At 33.8% G+C, this 21632-nt stretch overlaps 1 protein-coding gene across 1 annotated transcript in view; it reads right to left on the bottom strand.

Annotated features, from left to right (window-relative positions):
- The window catches only part of LOC105329683 (calcium and integrin-binding protein 1), a 179798-nt gene that overhangs the window by 93459 nt on the left and 64707 nt on the right, over nt 1-21632 (bottom strand). The gene's annotated exons all lie outside the window — the stretch shown is intronic.

Below are 21632 nucleotides of genomic sequence, written 5' to 3'. Positions count from 1 at the left end.
TAAATGTACAAAAGTAATTTAATATCGAGTGAAAAATTATCTCATTTGAAAATCTAAAATTACTTTGGGTAGATTTATCTCAATATTTGAATTACTCTTTTTATTATTTTTATGCAACACTTTTCCGGAAATTTATGTGTCACATGACCAGTTCTAAATTTAGTCTCGGCTTTGTTTACATGAGTTCGCTTCCGCCCGAATTGAAAATGTCTTGACTTAAGGAAAACATTGTTAATCTGCATAATACATTTGATAACTAAATGGCATAAAGATGTAAGTTGATAATTACATATTTTTACTGTAATTCGTTTAGAGATTTATTGTCATTGCATACTTTATGATTCTGATTGAGGGTTTTTTATGACAATAGACATGTACAGTGATGCTGTGTGTGTTTTCATTAAGCATTAATGATTTCAATTCTTTTATTTGTTTTAACTTCATAAGTGAAAGTCCAGAATCAAAATCTATTTCATCTTTATTCAAACATATCTTTCGATTCAAATCATGAATTTAAATTGAGTACATGTAGTTTAAAATTATGCAAATAAGACCCTATGTTTATGTCTGCTCCTTCATAATTTGTGTACCTTGTCATGGCCAAGTGAAGTTCTCTACCATTAAAGTTAATTCTCCCCACTTATGTTAATCTCCCCATTTGATTATAAGCATTTATACTTTATGTGGTTTTTATACTTTTGTTTATTTTTATTGATGTTTGCACATGTAGGTCATATGATTATTTTTACATAATGTGGTCATTGATATTTTATATTATCTGTTGCACTATTTTTATATGTGCAAAGACTCATTGTTTATAATCTTATGATTTATATGTTATGACTTTTGCTGGACGCTTCCTCAATAAAAGACGTTTTCTTCACATTTGAACTCTTGGTCATATTTTACAGGTCAACGTTAATTATATATTTAAACCCCAAATTCCATGATGACATATCTATGCACCTTTTTCTTTCTTCAGCTCTCTCTCCGATCTTGCTGACTTTGACATGAGTCAATGCGGGAATTTTACGATATCCGAGAGCAGTGAAGAACTCTCTCTCTCTCTCTCTCTCTCTCTCTCTCTCTCTCTCTCTCTCTCTCTCTCTCTCTCTCTCTCTCTCTCTGGAGAGGGTTAACTATTACCATGACCAACATACAGACTCTGTCTAATGTTCGGCCGCCCCGATTACGACACCGAGTGCTGATTTTGAAGCGGAGAATTTCATCGGATAAAGTTCGATTTCTCCGCTTCACAGGCGGGCCCGATTTTTAGAATAGTTTTCGTTTTGTTAAAATACATTTCGTTACCGTCCAAATGAAAACTTGTGAAATAGAAAGAGGTGAATGCATCAAAAAGAAAAAAAAAACTGAGGATGGTGTGTATTGTTTGATGATGAAGATTTTGGGGAACAAAGTCATCAAGCGTACATTAGCTGCTTTGAAAGCTTATCATGAATTAAGTGTCTGGTAACTGGAATGGGTTCTTTCGTATTAATCGGATTGTTCATCTATTTTGAGTACAAAATATCATAACAAAGAGACATGTTTAGAAGGGCATTGTTTAAATCAACATTTTTTTGTATTATACTAAATTACTTATTCTTAGATTGACCGAATTTCCTATTAAGTGAATATTAAGAAATTTTATTTTCAAAGATTTCTTATGTGTTATTTTATTCACCAATGACGATTAGAACCATTTTAACAACAGCTTAGACTTTGGGTAGTTGTGTCAAACGATAATGTGACGTAGGCCTGTTTATTTCATTGTAGGGCTCTTTGAAATCGCTCGGCTGTATCCGTAAATTTCCGACAGAGAGTCTCTCTTGGTAGTCGGAAAGTAACGGAGACAGCCGAGCTTCTGATTGAACGAGACAATATTATATAATTATCAATATCTAATATTCATAATATTATCTAATAAATATTTAATATTAATTGGATCCAGACGTGTACAATTTTTAGAAATATTTCGATACATGATTCTTTAAAAATTCAAATACAGATTAGAAACTACTTGCCATGCAAAAAATAACATATCGTTGATTTAAAAATTAATAATAATCGATAAAATCAACTCCCGTCAGTACTTCAGTACTTTGATTTAACTTGTTTTAAGGCAAGAAATAGATAGTTTTGTCCTACTGAAAGTCCAAGACCTTGATAAAATAAAATGGTTTTATTTACTTGTTTAGCTTGGTTGTTGATCATCCATTACATTTACACCGTATATATACGTTTAGTAAAATGCGTGCCGTATATATTTTTATATCGCCAATTTTAAATATCAGTGAGCCATGGTCAACTTACTTAGAATCAAATTCAAACATCCTAAAAGGTAATGGTACAAAATCGAACTCATATAACTCTAGCGTGAGGATGGGAGGGGACAGGGGTTTTCAGAGCAGAAAAATAGTCAATGGTCTCTGCATAGTGGAAACGTGAATCTGATATTTGAAATCATACTTGTTTCTTACATTTCTTACCCAGGTAAATGTAGACAATGGTGTGTGCATGCATATACATGTATATATGTATACATGTCATAATACTTATCAAGTTTTCATCATATTTAAATTGCGTGTATTGTTTCTCACACCATAAGATTATTTGGATCTATAAATGTTATTTTCAATATTTGCCGCACATTAGTTTTTTTAATAAACTCAATGTGTGTAACAAAAGTCATGCGTGGATTTGGGAGAATGAATTTATTCTGAATAAAATCACATAGTAAAGTTACTGAAACTAGCGCTCGGAACCCCCACCCACCTTTTGCCGACATGCAAATATAGATAAGATAAAAAAATGTCCGTTTTTACAGACCCTGAAACGTTCTACTTTTTATTTTTTCGAGCGCTCACCGTGCGCTCACTGTGGGTTCACTTGTGCTCTCCGCTCCGCTCCGTTCGCGTTCATCGTTCACAAAGCTCTCACCGTGCGCTCATTGTGCGTTCACAAAGCGTTCACCGTTCGTTCAGCGTTCACTTATCGTTCAGTCAGTTTTCATTCGGAACTCCAAAATGAAAGAATCGGTCTTTGCGGGACACAGCAAAATGAGAAAAGAACCCGTGCGTAAAGGTGGAAGAAAACTTACATGTATATTACACACAAAACATCACTTTAAATAAGACTTTAATCCGCAGAATCTAAAATACACATTCTTAAGCAGGTCCGTCTTTGGTTGTGTTTGTATGACTTCATACAGCGATAAATTACCACAATTAGACAGTTAGTACATTACTGGATTATTCGTTGATAAAATCATTATAGTCTTAGATTTGGTTTAATTTAAATGTTATTCCTAAGTATGAATGGTATGGTATAAGATGGAATAGAATAAATTTTATTTGCAGATTATTGGATAGGATAGCCATATTTTGTCAATATTCACGATAGCAGCACTGTACATTTAGTTAATCAGCTATATTGTCCTGATTACCGACGAAATACAATGTAAAGATAATCTCCGAGGCACTCCACCGTTCACTTTGCGCTCTGCGTTCGCTCATCGTTCATTAGCGTTCACCAAATTCCGTTCAGCGTGCGCTTACTGTTCGATCAGAGTGCGCTCACCGTACGCTCAGAGTGCGCTCACCGTTCAAGTGGGAAAGTCGAACGTTTCAGGGACTCTACTCCCCCCCCCCCCTCCCCCCTTGTAAAAAAAGTATGTACCGCGACAGGTTGTCCACCTTATGCATAATTTGTAAACAATAAACAAATGGTGTGATACGTCTTTATGCATATGTATAAATTATTTATGCATAAAACGGGGAAGATGAAGGGGAGGGGGTGACCCCATACCCTAATTTTTTTTTCAAAACAGTATTTTATCTGAAATTCTTATTTGGATGAATGATAAAAATCAAAGGGACCTAAATCACAAAATTTAGAGATACAAAACACAAAATATAACTACTTATTGGTTTTGATATTTAAAAAAAAAATGTTTTTCAATCAGCTGCATAAAAAGAATTATGGCCACGTACATTACATAAATCATCAGTTTAGATTTTTCAACCCTATCCTCTCCTATAACTTTTCATTTTGCAGTTGTGTTAATTTTATTTTAATTTTAAGGAATATGTTAAGAAAGTTATTTAAAAATATTTGGACTCAATATGAACAAAATTAACTAAATATTCAAGAAATTAAGATATTGAGCATTTCATCATATACATGTGTAAGTGATACATGTAATCTCCGAGCTTAAACGGGATATCATCTAGTTTTGTTGCAGGGACGTAGTAGCAGGGGGGGGGGGGGGGGTGTCGAATCAATGATTTTTCCTACATTTACATATAAAAAATAAAAATTTTGGACAAAGAATAGAATTGAAAATTAGGAAATGAACAGTTAAAGGATTAGGTTTTTCATGATTATGGAAAGGTGTCTTATTCTTTTTTCCTTCCGTTTTTTTTCTTTGGATGGTGGGGATGGGGGGGCTTGTCAAGATTTTTTGGATGAGTCTGCCCCCCCCCCCACACACACCATCAAAAACAATGCTACGTTTCTGTTAGTTCTCTTCTCTATTTTAAACTGCTGAGAATCATATCCTCAGTACTCTTTGCTGGTGTGGAAAACATTAACCTTTTTAATAGGTCCTGTTTGTGGATACTGTCCTTTACAAAAGAAGGTCGATGGGAATCAATTAAAGTGAAAGATTTTTATTATCAGGATCACGATTGTTTCTCGAAACTTCTTTACAATTGCTTTTAAATCTGGCATACATGTCAAAAGGATTTCAGGAAATCGCTGGAAATCTCAGTTTCATTTGATTTAGTTTTACATAAAGCACAGGATCCATTATTTCTGCCAAAATGTCCCTTTTGTCCATAAAAAAAGTTGCGTGCGCTGTAATGCATCTACATTTAGCGACCTAAAGCACAACGGTGCTGAAAACTGCCACTGTAATTGTGATTGGAACTGTATGTAAGTCTATGTTTAAGCTGCGGGTCCTGATGCATGTAAGTTGAAGTTAAGGGAAACTCGATTGACCGGAATGGGCGTGAATCGTATACCCGGTACACATATCTGCACCAAAAATCCGTTCCGGAATTTATTTAACATTTGCTAGTAATGCCCAGAGCATGCAAAAAGAATTTATTTGGACGATTATCGACATAAAATTACATGCAGCACCACCAATTAGGACCAATGTACAACTCGATCGATCCGGCTGTACTAAAACCCGATTGACACTCGATCGGATTGTGGTCCTCTAAATGTTAATTCACCAAGTGATTAGCGCTTCATCATTTATCATAGATCTGAGATACATTTTGATATCAGGACGACTGTCCGATTCCGGCTGATGTACAGAAGAGTTTCAACAATTTTTTGAACAAACAACTACATGTATATGTACATGTAACATGTGAAAAATGACAAATGGATAATAAATGTAGAACAGACTATGGGAGCTACGTAAATCCCATTGTAAAATATACATGTAGAGGCACATTTAGCAAATAAACCCCCTTTGAACAACCTGCAATATAAAGACGACAAGTGAGGAAATCCAATTTTTGTTCACTAGCTTAATTAATTGGTATATTTCCCGTTCGTTAAAATAGTTTCCTGTGCATACATAGATCGTTGAACTTCTTCATATAGAAACGAAGTTGAGCCCCCCCCCCCTATCTCTCTCTCTCTCCCCCTCCCTCCCTCTCTCTCTCTCTCTCTCTCTCTCTCTCTCTCTCTCTCTCTCTCTCTCTCTCTCTCAAAAATATACTGTGGTTTCATTAATTTTCGTGGGTATCAATTTTCGTGGATTTTCTAAATATCACAGTTTCAAGGATACGTAAATTCGTGGCCAATGATCCTATCAATACAAAATGTTAGTTGAAATTGCACTTCAATGAACATTTAATTTCGTGGATTAACTTAACAACGAAATCCACGAAAATTGGTATTCAACGAATATTGATGAAACCACAGTAATTAAACATGATAAATTAAGTTACTAATAGAAAAGTAAGAAAACACAAAAAAATCTTGGGATATTTCATCTGACTTCATGACCTCATGTAAATGGGTAAATTACAAACCCTTGTTTCATTTATTCACACCTAAGCCAGATACCCCATCCCTTGCACCCGCGCTAAGGTGTTACACGTGTGGATACACCAGTGTATAAACATGTATATATGTGTTTTACTATGATGAAAATATTGGTTGTTGTGATCCCGTGTACAATAAATTGTAATTGAATGAAAAGAATTTAGCGAACGCGAATAACTTCATGTAATTTTTTGTTAAACTGACCTTGAAAAAAAGTTATTCAGATTTAGCAAATCAATTTAACCCTAACCCTAATCCTGACTCTGGGGAAGTTTGCCGCAGTCTCGACGGACCGGGGACACAAAGACAGTGCTGTTTTGGGCCCGGCTCAGGGTGCGGTACCCCCCTCCGAAGCGAACACAGAACGTACCCGTTGACGCCCGACTCCGCATGGGCTCTGTGGTGATGCTCGTCTTGTCCGAGCCGGTGTAATGAAGAATAATGACCCCCGTAGAATAATGACCGGGGGTCATTTTTCGACGTAGAATTATGACCCCCGGTCATTATTCTACGCAGAAAAATGCCCCCCCCCCCCGGTCATGATTCTACGTAGAAAAATGACCCCTTTACCTGAAGAATAAGTGTCATTTTCCTAAAAATGAGCACACTCCACATGAAGAAAAGTGACCCCTGTAGAATAATGACCCCCATGTAGATTAAAGTTTTTCAGTATATTTTTTTTATTATTTGTGAAAGAGTCTTTACACTATTGTAATTTGTACTGCTGCAGTTTACAGAAAGTAACAGAAATTATAATTCATATTCAAATAAACTTAAAGTGAAAGAAGGGTTATATCTTAGAAAATAAAAATCCTTCCGTTATAACAAGATATTGACGTATTGCATCGGGGTATGGTTGTCATCTTAAAGGGGCGTGGTCACGATTTTAGTCAAAAATTATTTTTCCGATTTTAATGTTCAGTAAAAGGCATTTTTAATAGGCAACCAAAATTTGAGTGTCATTCGTTGAGTTATAAGCAAGTTACAGAGCTTGCAATTCTTTGCATATAATAACAACATAATAACATAATACAATATCATAAAACATAATACATTATAGTATTAAATGAAACAATTGTATGATACTGTATCATATTTGATACATAACATGATAATATATAATATGATACAATATAATTTGATACAACATTGTATCATATCAAATGATACAATATCATAGGATAAAGTAAAATAATATATTATACAATAATATTATACATATTGTATCATATGATACAATAATATATAAAACAACTTCATAAAATACAATTTCATGTCATATGATAATATATCATATAAACCAATATATTATTATACAAAATCGTATGATACGATATTTTATAATATTATAATATTATATATACCATTTCATGTGATATTATTCTATATTACAGAAACCAATATCATATTATACAATTCTGTATGATACAATATCATAGAATATATTATTACTTATTAGGTTAGTTACTGACTCACTACGGAAATATATTGGGTTGATCAATCTCATAGATGGCGAGGCGAAGCCGAGCCTTCTATGAGATTGATCAACCCAATATATTTCCGTAGTGAGACAGTAACTAACCTAATAAGTGTTTTGTTTTCTCGAGGACTATCAATCGACATATTTATTCACAAATAGCGATGATCTACGCAAAGCCATGTACAAGATGCCTTACATCACGTCCAATTTAACTCATTTAAACTCTTCAAAATTTTCAATCTCACCTTTCAAATACTCTTTCAAAATCTTAGCTTCACCCATGTTTACCTACAATGTTTTGTTGCTATTCAATTTTAAATGTTTTCACCCTTTCCTCTCCAGAGATTTGAGCAAATTTCGACGCTGCCATTTTGTTCTGCTCCAGACAAAACAATGTGACGTCAATATTCTAAGGGCGACTACTCTAATTTTAAAGAATTTCAAAGGGCAACTACTCCAAATACTTTAAGAACTTACGGCATGCAGTTTATGTATAAAATACTATGAAATGTCGAAATGAGTAAGCGAAGCGTCGACCAATGACGGCCATATTGCCTAATATTATTTCTCACAGAACAAATATAGAGATATATGAGGCAATCACGTGCTATGTTTAAACCAATGAAAATAAGACATTTCAGTCCAAGGGAAAACAAAATATTATATCATAGGATACACATATTGCAATGTCATATGTTATAGTATCATGTGTTTTAATAATAAATTAATAATACATTATAATATCATATAATATTGTATCATAATATACAATACTATGTATAACAATATCATGATACAAGATCATATCATAAAATATCAAAAAAATGATACAATATCATATCGTATCATATAACGTTTTACAATATAACATATGGTATTATATTGTATCATATCAAACAATCGTGTTTAATATCATACAATACTATATTATAGGAATCATGTTATATCGTTTAACAACAACCACATCTATACATCAAGCAGGTTTGAGTGAGGTAGGAGATTTCTTGAGCATCCTTGACTATGGAGATCAGGCTCTGCATCTGAAGCAACCTCTGCGTTTCATTTATAACATAGTTAAATCAACTTTGCAAGCTATCATCTATAAAACATGTGACCTGTTCCAAAAACCTAAACCTCATCAAGAATCATAAACCTATGGCTCAGATTCAGCATTCAAACCTGTCAGATGCATCAGTATCATAAGACGCACCATCCATGCAAGTGTGGTGAAGTTAGGAGCAGTAATAACTAGCTATATAGGATATCATCATCAGAGAGCACCAGCAATTAAAACCTTTACCTCCTCCAGCACCCGCAACCTATGGCTCAGATTCAGCATCCATGCCTGTCAGGTTCATCTGTATCAGAAGACAATCTATCCATTCAAAGTTGGGTGAAGCTAGGACCTGCAATAACTAAGATATATTTTTTAGCATCCTTGATAATGGAGATCTGCCTCTGAAGCTACCTCTGCGATTCATTCATATTATAGTTTAATAAACTATGCAAGTTCGAAATACTACTATTATCTATTAAACATGTTACCCGTTCCAAAAAAATTAACCTTATCCAGCATCCGAAACCTATGGCTCAGACTCAGCATTCAAGCCTGTCAGGTGCATCAGTATCATAAGACGCACCATCCATGGAAGGCTGATGAAATTAAGACAAGTAATAACTAAGATATCATCATCAGAGGGCACATGTTTCAAAAACTTTAACCAGCTCTGAAAACCTTAACCTACTCCGGCATCCGAAACCTATAGCTTAGATTCAGCACTCAAGGCTGTCAGGTGCATCAGTATCATAAGACGCACCATCCATGGAAGGCTGATGAAATTAAGACAAGTAATAACTAAGATATCATCATCAGAGGGCACATGTTTCAAAAACTTTAACCAGCTCTGAAAACCTTAACCTACTCCGGCATCCGAAACCTATAGCTCAGATTCAGCACTCAAGGCTGTCAGGTGCATCAGTATCAAATGACACACCATCCATGCAAGTTTGGTGAAGTACGGACCAGCAGTAACTTAGATATTGCTATCAAAGGGCACCTGCAACAAAAACTTTAACCTGCTCCAAAAACCTTAACCTCTTCCAGCATCTGAAAGTTAGGAACCAGATTCATTAGGTCCAGATGCATCATCCATGCACGTTTGGTGAAGATAGGACAAGTAATAGCTTAGATACAGGACCTGCAACAAAAACTTTAACCAGCTCCGGACGCCGACGCCGGGAGTAGAGCATAAGCTCCCCCTTGACTTCGTCTCGGTGAGCTAAAAAGGCGAAAGCGCGAAGATTTGAAGGCAAGAGGGCCAAGTTACGAAGGCGAAGGAGCGATAGTAGTATCACTTCTTCGCCTTCGCAACTTAGCACTTTCGTCTTCGCATCTTCGCGCTTCGCCGTCGCATCTTCTATATTCTTCATATTGTTCATGAATTATACTTGCATTGAGGATTTCCACTATTACAAACTGCTGGGTATGCAAGTGAATCACCCAGAATTAATGATGAAACCAAAATTATGAAAAGTTTACTCCACTGTTAGGCATTATAACCAAGCTGAAGTTAGTAGGCACTGACAGCAGCCATTACGCCAGTAGAGGTGAACGGCCAATAAGGAAAATCGTCAAAGTACTGAAAGTACTCGTACAGAAAATGTATTTTACTTTATCATTGGCATACTTTAGTTAATATCAATATGATTAATGCATCAATAGTTTGTATGAGTATTGATAACTTTGGATACAATAAAGATTGTGTGATCAAATTCAGAGGATATGAACCCCTAACATGGGCCCGAACCCCTTATCAACGCTTTTAGAAACAATCTCTTCTTATTATAATCGAACAGTGTTTATTATATATTTAAGATGTACTATAGTCAGGTACTCTTCACACATTTGCTCTAAAAGAATAAAGTATATTCATGATCACAGATACAACATTACAACAAATGTTTAGAATATCGATGTTGATGTATTACGTACAAGGAAACAAAACTAACGTTAAATGACTTTAAAAAAATGCTATCCCCCAGAAGTGTAAATAAGACGTATTCATATTCCTGCCTCCCTTGTCTTTTTCCATTAAAATATATACATGTTTCATTCTTCAATTCACAATTCATTCACCAATGAATATGGCTTATATTATTACAACAATTATTCTTTCATGATTATTGTTCGTTAATTATCACACAATATCCTCATTGTGCATGAATTTGGTTTTCTTTATTTGCGTCATTTCCCGCCATATGTCAACGAGAGAAGTGACGTAACTGTTTTAAAACAATCAATTTGTGGCAATGTAAGAGTGTTTTGTGTGTGCTTGCTACGGATATGAAAAACTATATACATCGATTTATTTACAAGTTCGGTGTTTATAACTTCAAATCAGTTGAACAGAGTAAAAAATTAAGTAATTTCAAAGTCATATCTTGAATACGGAGTAACCAATTTCTATTCATTTTACGGGGGGAGGGGGGGGGGGGGTCATTTTTTCTTCACGTTTAACGTGAAGAAAAATAACCCCTGGGTCTTTTTTCTTCAGAAAAATCCAATTATTCTTCAGCTAGGGGGGGGGGGGGTCATTATTCTACGTCGAAAAATGACCCCCGGTCATTATTCTATGGGGGTCATTATTTTTCATTACACCGGCGCTACGGATACGACGGAGGAAGAAGGGCCTTGCGGTTATGGTCCGACAAGTCTGCTCCGGTTCTCGAAGCGATGACTTACTCGCAGCACGGATCCACAGACCCATCGGACGAAATGACAATACCCGGCGCTCGGTGTGAAGATACATAAACATGAATCAAGCAGGGGCCTTCCACGTGAAGTGGATAAATCGCATTTTACCCGTTGAAATTCTGCTTTTACCTCAATATCTGCACTCGATGTCAAAATTCGGAGCCCGCCTGTGAATAGGAGAAATCGGCACTCGTCAAAATCAGGGGGACCAAGCAGATGACAGAAGCGATTTCCCTGTGTCTGCATGGTCGGTCAGGATTAGGGTTAACCATCACCCAGAGAGAGAGAGAGAGAGAGAGAGAGAGAGAGAGAGAGAGAGAGAGAGAGAGAGAGAGAGAGAGAGAGAGAATTCAAATGAGGCATCTACATGTCGTAAGATCCTCACATAGACAGATCAAAATCTCTAAGTTTTGGGAGAGATAAAGAATGAAAAAAGAAAGAGGTAGCTATTTGTCGAGTAAGTACAGCTTGATAATTTAGAAAGGTGGCCAATAAGGGGCGTCTTCAAATTCAAGTATCTTGATATCCTTTTGATACGGAAATCGTTTCTGTTTTGAATCATTCATCAAATTTAGGTGATTGCAATAATTATTACTGTTCAATTAAGAAATAAACAAAATTGTTACAATGTAGAAAATGGTTTAAGCTCACGCAATAACCACTGAGACTTCAAAAAAAATATTTCTTAGCCTACGTTTTTGCTATTTTGTAGCTTGATTTAAGGGAAATAAAATACATTTGCAAATATTTATACTTACATATAATTAATGATTTTACATCGTTCATACGTTCATATAACCTTAAATCAATTGTGTGTATGTAAAATAAATGAGAGGGAGATGTGTGAATATTTCCGGAATCAATATAAATGTTTTCTTCAATAAAATCACGGACTGTGTTGACTATATGAACAAATGACAGACTTCTAACTGTAAAGCATGTTTAATTCGTAAAACTTCTGCCTATTCCCTGTCATCGTCGGTACCATCTGACACAGGTATGCCGACAGACCTTCCATATATAGAAGAAGAATATTTTAATCGTTGTTCCTCTAAATCACCGCAAGGATCGATGATACTGCACATACTTTTTCTTATGCATTGTTTAGAGAGAGAGAGAGAGAGAGAGAGAGAGAGAGAGAGAGAGATTACACCATTACAATCATAAACGTATTAAGTTATATTATTCACGGAAGCTTTTAATATGATACATATTCCCAAATTACATGGGGAAAATCAGATTAATTGTTTTATTTCTTAACAACATCAGAGAAAACATTTTCCTTGAACATGTTCCCCACATGCGTATTTACGATGTCTCGTTTACAAACATGCCTGCATCAATTATTGTATAACGTCTGTCTATCGATTGAGGTTTTTTTTCCACTTGATGTCATTTTACTCGTATGACGACTTTCTTTGTTGCTTGACTATTTGATAACAAAATTCATTTCTAAGCTATTATGTTGATTTCTATATCGCCTTAAGATCTGTTAAAAGATCATTACAAGAGTTGTCGCCTCAAACGCTAACGTCGCCATTTTACTACGAAATGAAACAATTTTAAAATGAGCCTGAACAAATTGTATCCCTTTTTAAGTTTCTTTATTATTTAATTCGAAAAGTACTTTTCGTCACGATATTCATTTCTTTATGCTGATTTTAACTTTTCAGTTTTTATTTTCATTATCTTATCAAGTGAGTAACGCTACTTATCTACGCAATTTTTGGACAATCCTCTTATAACATTGTGAGTTAGTTTTTGATATGAAAGAATTACTATGTGAACAACCCTATTAGCCTTGCAAAGTTTTACAAACCCGTGAGTCAAATTTCTTGACTTATCTTAATAATTATGGCTGTATGCTTACAAATTACAAACAGTGTCTGGTTGCCTACATGTACATGTACCTGTCCGTCTGTCCCCCTTCTCTCATCTTTCTCTCTCTCTCTCTCTCTCTCTCTCTCTCTCTCTCTCTCTCTCTCTCTCTCTCTCTCTGACTTAAAAGTGTGTGACATAAAAGTAACATCTCTTCCGTTTACCAAAACACTTGAATAAAATGAGAGAGAGAGAGAGAGAGAGAGAGAGAGAGAGAGAGAGAGAGAGAGAGAGAGAGAGAGACTTTGATAGATCGTAGAGCATGTTACATATCGAAAGAAGACACGTCTGTTGTTCATTGGGAAATAAATCTAAACTGAGTGAGTGGTCTAAGATGCGGCCTAATTAGTGTAGAACGGTTGCCGGGGAGCCATGCTGTGTCGTTTTTGTATTAGCATAAACAGGTCGGTCCGCGCTATAGAATTGTTTCAGATGTTTACAAGCTTTGCATTTCGAGGATACAAACAACGTATTCGATTACTGCATGTAAATCATGGATGAAGAGGAAAAAAAAATCCTAAGTCAAAGGTACGTTTTTAAATTGTTGAAGTCAAAATATAAAGAGAAAATAGACTACGTTGAGTACAAATTGTACGTTACGAATATTTTCCTTTCTTCCAATTGATAAAAACATTATCTAAAGAATTTCTTATATTTATTCTTCTGATGTGGACGCTGAGAAAATGGGTCAAGGTACAGACTATTGTGAAGATTACTCTCGATGTTTCTCTTTTGAATGGCGGGTCATGTCGAGAACAATTTAATTGCCTATCATGCCAATTGGCTAATATTTCGAATTTCTATTTCATGCAGTGCATTTTTAGGAACGATATCTCAATAGCATTCAATTTGGTGATAATCTCGGCATTTCACTCGGCGATTTGTCAAATACGTCTGCATTGACCATGTTAAGAGATGGATCAACATCACTTGCCAAATTATTATACTAATGTCCCTTCTTTTCCGTTTAGTAGACTCTTACAAAGCCTCCTCCGTTATGTGCCGTGGTTTTCTCGAACACCTCGTAAAAGGCTACACGCTCGGACACGGAAGTTGCTGTGATCATCATCCTACTTTTGAATCAGATGTCAAAATACTAATATTCAAGCGCGCGCCTGTTAATGAATCTACTGGCTGAAAAGATCCATTCACAAGCATTACCCGAAGGTAGGTCGTCATACACTAAACGTTTATAAAATATATGCTTCGATCTAGACCCTTTTATATAGTATTGATTATGTTTAGTTTTCCTTTAAAAAATCACAATATTGAATCAATATTGGGACATGAAGCTACAGAACTTCGAGCTACATAAATTCGTCGTAGTCTTCAAAGTCTGTCCAAGAAAACACAAGTACATGTAGAACGGTTTGATTTTCAAAAACTAAGAAAAACGTTTAGTACAGGCTACATGAAAATTCAGAACATTTTCGCAAATTCAAAAAGCGCACACATTTAGTTTAATGCACACCAGTATTTACAATGATATATTTGCCTCTATGATTATAACCCATGTTTTGATGTTGGTGTCATTTAAGGTCGATTGCCTTGTCTATATTAATGAAAGAAATGAATTGCAAATGTTATTTGCAAAATTTATTTTTCATATTCTGATTCATAAAACATGGATCTCGAATGAAACTTTTAAATGACCCCCCACCCCACCCCACAGATTAAGTGTCTTGTTTATATATCAAAATCATATACCTATAGTTGGGATACAGACAAAAATGATGTATGGATTAAGTGAACATAGCTCTTTCTATCTAAGAATGACCACTGTTCTCTATCATTTAAATAATATTGCCATACAGAAAAATGTTATGTAAAGTTTATATACAAAAATCTGCTTTTATGTATTTAAAACTCAACGTCACTGAGGATCCCATAGTCTGCAATAATGTATGACAGATAATGATCACATGTTAAGATCACGTGAAGTATTAATGAAATTTAGAATTGAACTACATTAATTTACAATCTCCCAGAGCTCTGATGCAAAACAGAATACTGATTTTATATGCATCATACAGAACAAGTTTTGTATGCAGTGATATTCATTTATTTGTCTGTAAAAATACCAAATATTCAAGGTCAATGCCTGTTGAAAATCAAATAAAATGAAGAAAAATATGTTCAATTATATAAAAGTTGCAATACAAATATTTCGGTAAGTAATTAAATTTTCGAAATTTTTGTTTTATTTGTTTTGAAAGTTCAAAGTTCTAATTAAGCCATATACTTCCTAATATTATTTTAAGATTAGCTGGACTAGAAAGGAAATAATATTATGTATGCAGACGACCAACTTGAACTTCATAAAGTTTGTTAATTGTTGAAATTTGTGTTGGGGGAATAATCATGACAATAACGTATATCTGGTCATTTTTGCGATGATCAAATACTCGCCTTTTCGCAACAATTATATTCAAATTTTATTACTTCTGCCTATTTTTTTTTATCGCTGAAAATGGCTGACGCTAATACATTAAGTTACAGAATTTTCACATTTTTGCCAATTTTGTGATATACGAAAAAGGTTGGGATATAAAGTATATCTTTATACTTATATATTTATATAAAGCTTTGAAAAAATCCCCAATTTAACAGCATGGCTAAAGTTACTCATATAATCGTTTTGGTCGTGTGGCCTCATGTAAATAAAAACGTTGTTTTCCCAGCTGAGTTATTTTATAACAGAAAATAAATATGAATGACGTGTACACAAAACAATGAAATTTCATTTCAAATTGTTTTTTATGAATCAAACTTTGCGACATTTTGATGCATAACGTTAAATGCTAAATTATAATTAATGAATCAGCTGTTTATAAAAGTTTTTACATTGTAAAAGTATGTCCTATTCAAGATTTGATTTTCATCGAGAAATTGATAACAACTGATAAAGAATATCTTTGTTCTATATTAATTAGGTATATGTTGATTTGCGTTAGTTAAAGAAAAAATATTCTTGACAGTCTCTATGTATTCTGATTATTAATATCTGTATCCAAATTGACCGCAGTTGAACTGAAATTCAGATTTTATTGATTAAACCAAAATATCTTAATTATTGAATTAACAACAACTTCTTTTATAGATAGTCAAATTAATTCACGGGCACTTAACATATAAATTATGGGATGGAAGTAGTAAAATAAAATCCATGTTTAACAAATGATGCGTATTTGATACACTAGAGGATAAACATTAAAGGGCTTTGTGTGTTCAACAAGATTGTTTTGTACGTTATACTGTGTCCGAATTTTTCCTTATTTTTTTCTTGACTTATGGTTTAAAAAATGAAATCAAGTAGCAACTGGCGTGATATTCAGAGGAGGTGACAATACGAAAAAAAAACTAAAATTGATCATATATAAATGTATACAGTTGATGTATGTTGCTAAGATTTTTTTTATTGCATCTGACTGGAAAAAATACATACATTTCCGGCTTTCCACTGTTTAATATGCGATTTAATGATGCAGCTTGAAATATTTCTATTCTCGCAATATCTATTGTAATAAATATGAACCCGCAATCGCATAAATACAGCTGTACATGCATTAGGACATAAATTACAGAAGGGGAAGGGGATGATTAGTGGGACGTATCTCTTCTAGATTTTGTTCGTTAGGTTAAATGCCACTATTAAGCTTTATCACCGTCCCAAATTAAATGTATCAGATAAAAGACTGTTTTGGAGAAGAAGAACCCCCCCCCCCTCACTCCTGGTGTCCGTTTCACAAAGATGTCCAAAGATGATTCATTAGATAGCACTTAAGAAATGCCTAATTTATAGCTTAGGAATTTCCCGAGGTTTACCATAGCTGTTTCACAAAACTTTCTTAGCGTAGCACAGTTGACTTATCTTAATGAAGATGCATTGTAAATCACTTTCATATCATATTGTTAACGCTAAATTAATACCGATTATATATAAATTCTTTTCAATATGACAAGAATGTAAACTTTATAAGTGAATATAAAAATTCATTCTCTTATTCACCTAGAAAAAAATGCGTACATAGAGTGTAAATAGTGTAATGTCTAAATACATATACTGATATTTTGTATGAAATTTTCCATTTACATGCATAAGCGAGCAGATAAAAATTACGTAATGTTCTTTGTAAACGGTATTTCTTTTTAATTTAATGCAATGATCAAAGTATCTTTCTTGTTTTTTTTACATGTACATATATTTCTTTGTTTTAGATATTATATGAATATGACTGCATAAATCAACTGAAATTGGTCACTGCTGGAATTTTTTCGATCGAGTGTATTTTTTGTCTATAGTTGGTTCATTATAAATAGCCCGTGTTAACATATACAAACATGCTTACTCAAAAATTAGAAATGCTGATGTGACCAGATAATCTAAAAAATGTAAAAATGTAAAGTCTAAACCAAAGGAATTAATTGACGATATATATTATGTATTTTTTTACTTCTAATGTTTTAGTTTAGAAGTAAAGTGAAACAGGTTTTAATGATACGTGTAATTTATTATTTTTGTTCCACTTTAATGTGCTTTAATCTCCGTATAATTCTTTTCAGTAGAACATAAACAGTTGTCATGTTAAGTTTGTTAAGACATCGATTTACCTGTCTTTTTAAAGTAAAGACATAACTAAGGAATTTCATAAGATAAGACTTGAATAGTGAAACGGATAAGTAATGGACTTAAGAAAAAGTTTTTTCACAAAATATAACTTAGTCAAAAGCATGGTTTGTGAAACGGGCCCCTGGGGATAGATTTTGAACCTAAGTTGTCCGATCCAATGTATCTGCCCGAAACTTGATGAACTCGCCCAACACTATTTTCAAAGATTTTTTGTTAATTAATCCACATATTAAAAAGTTCTCGCTAAATATTCTTACTCTTAACATATTTATTCAATATTATTTCATTTAAAGTATATATTTTTTATGCTAACTCCCACTGACTTGGATCCGCCAAAGCCTGTCCACTACCTCACTTTCATTTATACTATTTCAAAAATGATAGTAGGGTTTTTTTAAAAATAATTTTACAATAATTATTTATAAAGCAAAAATGAAATTATAGCTTAAGGACATTTTCTCACAAGACTTAAAATACAGAAGGTGTACTCAGTTACTTTATTAGTTTATTGGCAAAATGTATTTATTTATAAGGATAGAGATGCATTATCACTTTTGATGTACATGTAGGAAACATAGATTTGTTGCCTTTATCAAGGATCTAATTAAAAAGATTGAAAAAAATTATGTATTTTCAGGTGCACCTTTTCTTATGCACTTTAGAATGTCAATGCATGATTCAGCAATGAGGCTGAAAAATGAGGAGGAAATGATGATCCCATTGAACTACTTCTTAAAGTCAACATGATTATTAACGTGATTTAATTATGACATTCACACCTTGATGCAAAATAGTATGTGTGATTTGAGAAAATTTACTCGTCCACTTCACTACAAGATTACAAACAACGATAAAGAAGAATGTTTTAAGCGTCGAAAAATTCGTAGCTTGAGGGGAATACCAAAACTTTTCCCGTTCATCTTTAACGCATTTTTTAAAGAAAGAATTTTTATCCACTTCACTGATTGGAAATGGTCAATAAGTTATCGTATTGATTAGTACAAATCATCTGTGAAAAAAAACTAAGACTATATAAGAACAGTAAGAAACAATGCTGTAAATAGATGGAGACATTTTTTTCGCACATGCGTAGGGAATATGTCAAATGTTTTCTAAATAGTCAACTCTTTATGAATCAAAGTACTGAAGAACTGACGGGAGTTGATTTTGTCGATGTTTATTTATTTTAAAATCAATGATATGTTATTTTGCATGACAAGTACATGTAGTTTCTAATTGGAATTACGCACATTTTTTAATATGAATTTTTGGACTTTTTCGACAAGAATGTCGAGAAACCCTCATATAAATCATGTTAAATAATAGTTAAAGATAAAATTAATTCAATCAAACTATATGTATCAGTAATAGAAATATTTCTCGAAAATTGTATGGATCCAAGCAATACTGAACTCCAGTCTCGTTCAACCAAACGCTCGGCTGACACCGTAAATCTCCGACAAGGATTTACGGAGACAGCCGAGCGTCGAGTTGAACCAGACAAATTTGACTCTGGCGTATGAATACAAACGACTACAAAAACTATTTAAATTGTTCGTACCATTTAAAATCTGACTATTTTCAAGGTATTTATAAATAAGTTTCCTTGAAAAACAATGCTTGAGCATACATTACATCGAATTTATCAATTATTTTCAAGAACTAACTCTTGTCAGCAGCAATGATTTGTGCTGAGGTCCAAACACTGTTTCACTTTCGGTTTGTCTGAGTAACTGCATATGAGAGTTGATTAAAATCAACTCCCAAAAAGAGAATATACGTGCAGACACAATACAAAACGTGATCATGGATGATGAGAAAGTTATATGTAAACCAGTAATAGAATGTTTCACTACTGCAATCCAAAAACACTTCATGATATTTTAATATTCTTGAAAATTTCTTTCAACACGTATTTCTTTTATTTATGGCATTGTAAATCCAAAGGCAATTACGAGTTATGATATGTTTATCTTTCTGGTGGATTCACCAACTTTCTGATCTTTTATGTAAACTGAACATAGCATTCATGTTGGTTGGCCCACCATTTATGCATTCAATAGCAGCGATAAACTAATTGTTACCGGCCTGGAGTTTCTTTGGTGAATCCACCAATTTTGTAATTTTTTTTAATAATTCGTATAACTTGATATCTGGTGGATCCACCAAGTAGGGGTATTTTGAATTTTGTCAATCTTTTTGGTGGCTTCACCAACTTTCTTGTTTTGTATATAAACTGACATGTTTTGCGGTGTTTCTGTTTATTTAGTGCCATCGATAAATGTTTAGAAACTTTTGGTGATGGCACCAACTTTGTACTCTATATTTGTTTGTAAAATTTCATTTTGGTGGATCCACCAAACATTTGGATAACGACATTCTGTCTGCATTTTTCATTTTTTGGTGAGTTCACCAAATTTAATCAGTAAAGTATAAGACAAAACGAGTATTGCATATTTGATGCTGTCTAAAAAAATACAATCGCCAAAATTTTATTATTGGTGGACCCACCAAGTTTATTCGGAAGTGAGATATTCGATGAAATAACTTGGGTGATTCACCAATATTGTGACTATTATTGTGGAATATGAAGGTTTTAAGGTACTGTAAAATGTGCTTTTGTGTGAAAACGATGGTGGGTTCACCAATTTATGTTGTGTTCAACAACAAAAATGAATAAAATTCATGTTCATTTCTGTTTTTGCATTGTGTTCATTTTCATTTTGCACTGAAAAAAAGAGGATGCGAAAAGAAAATCCTCTTTCTACGAAAGCCGAGAAGGATCATTCGAGATTCGAGATTCAAAATACGAGATTCGAAATACGAGATTCGAGATTCGAAATTCGAGATTCAATATCTAAATTAACCAATCAAATCATGGATCTGAAACCTGTATCCTAGCAACATCAAACTGTTCTAAATAAAGATCATTTGTACATGCTCTTTCCTACAAATAAATGTCTTAATAGCTCTTAATAAATGCTATGTTCACTTCTCCCTACCTAACTAAATAATTATGTGTATTAACTTTTACACAGAATATCTAAGTAGACTAGTAATAATGCAGTGTGCTTCGCGGATCTAAGTGATTTTGTTTGCCCTGGTACATTTCCACCTAATGCGTTTGAACCCTGGGGTATTCCACCACCAGTAATAGTTTAAAACCCGGGTTTATTCACCCCTTTTCTGTAAAAATGCGGTTATGGTAGAGAACTTCATAAGCGTAGCTAATTTTTTCTGTAGGGGGTCCTAGGCCAATTTTAAAAAAATTTACTATGTAAATTTAATAAGCTCCAATTTTCCTGAGGAGGGGGTCCAGATCCCCTGACCCCCTCCTTTCTAGATCCCCGCATGAAGATTAGTACATGTATCTAAATAATCTAAATATAAATAATCTGTCCTGTTTCACCAATAAATATAAGCATTACTTATCGTTTATATGTATGCATACAGTGATACATTAGTACTATGATGATAAACAAATCATTGAGATATTATCACATCATACGGAATTATTAATAAATACAATTTTTTTCCCTTTTCCTCAGTAAACAACTTATTATGAGTCTTACTTTTGGAATTGTTTTCAATAGAAGGATACCAACTCTCTACAATTAAAGGTAGGGATGCTAGGGTGCCAGTTTGTTCACATTGCCGATTTCTTGTGCAGAGAACAGTAATACTTTTTAAAAATTTGATTGTGCATGAATATTTCAAAATTAATTGTTGTACATGCATTTTGTTATAATTCATTCATTGATATATCAACAAGAAAGAATAAAAGCATATGTTTCACAGCCAAGTTAAGTTTCTCTGAAGTTTCC

Source organism: Magallana gigas, chromosome 1, assembly GCF_963853765.1.
Source record: "Magallana gigas chromosome 1, xbMagGiga1.1, whole genome shotgun sequence".
Taxonomy (NCBI): Eukaryota; Metazoa; Mollusca; class Bivalvia; order Ostreida; family Ostreidae; genus Magallana; species Magallana gigas.
Note: the sequence above shows the minus strand (reverse complement) of the source record. Positions and strands in the feature narration are given on the sequence as shown.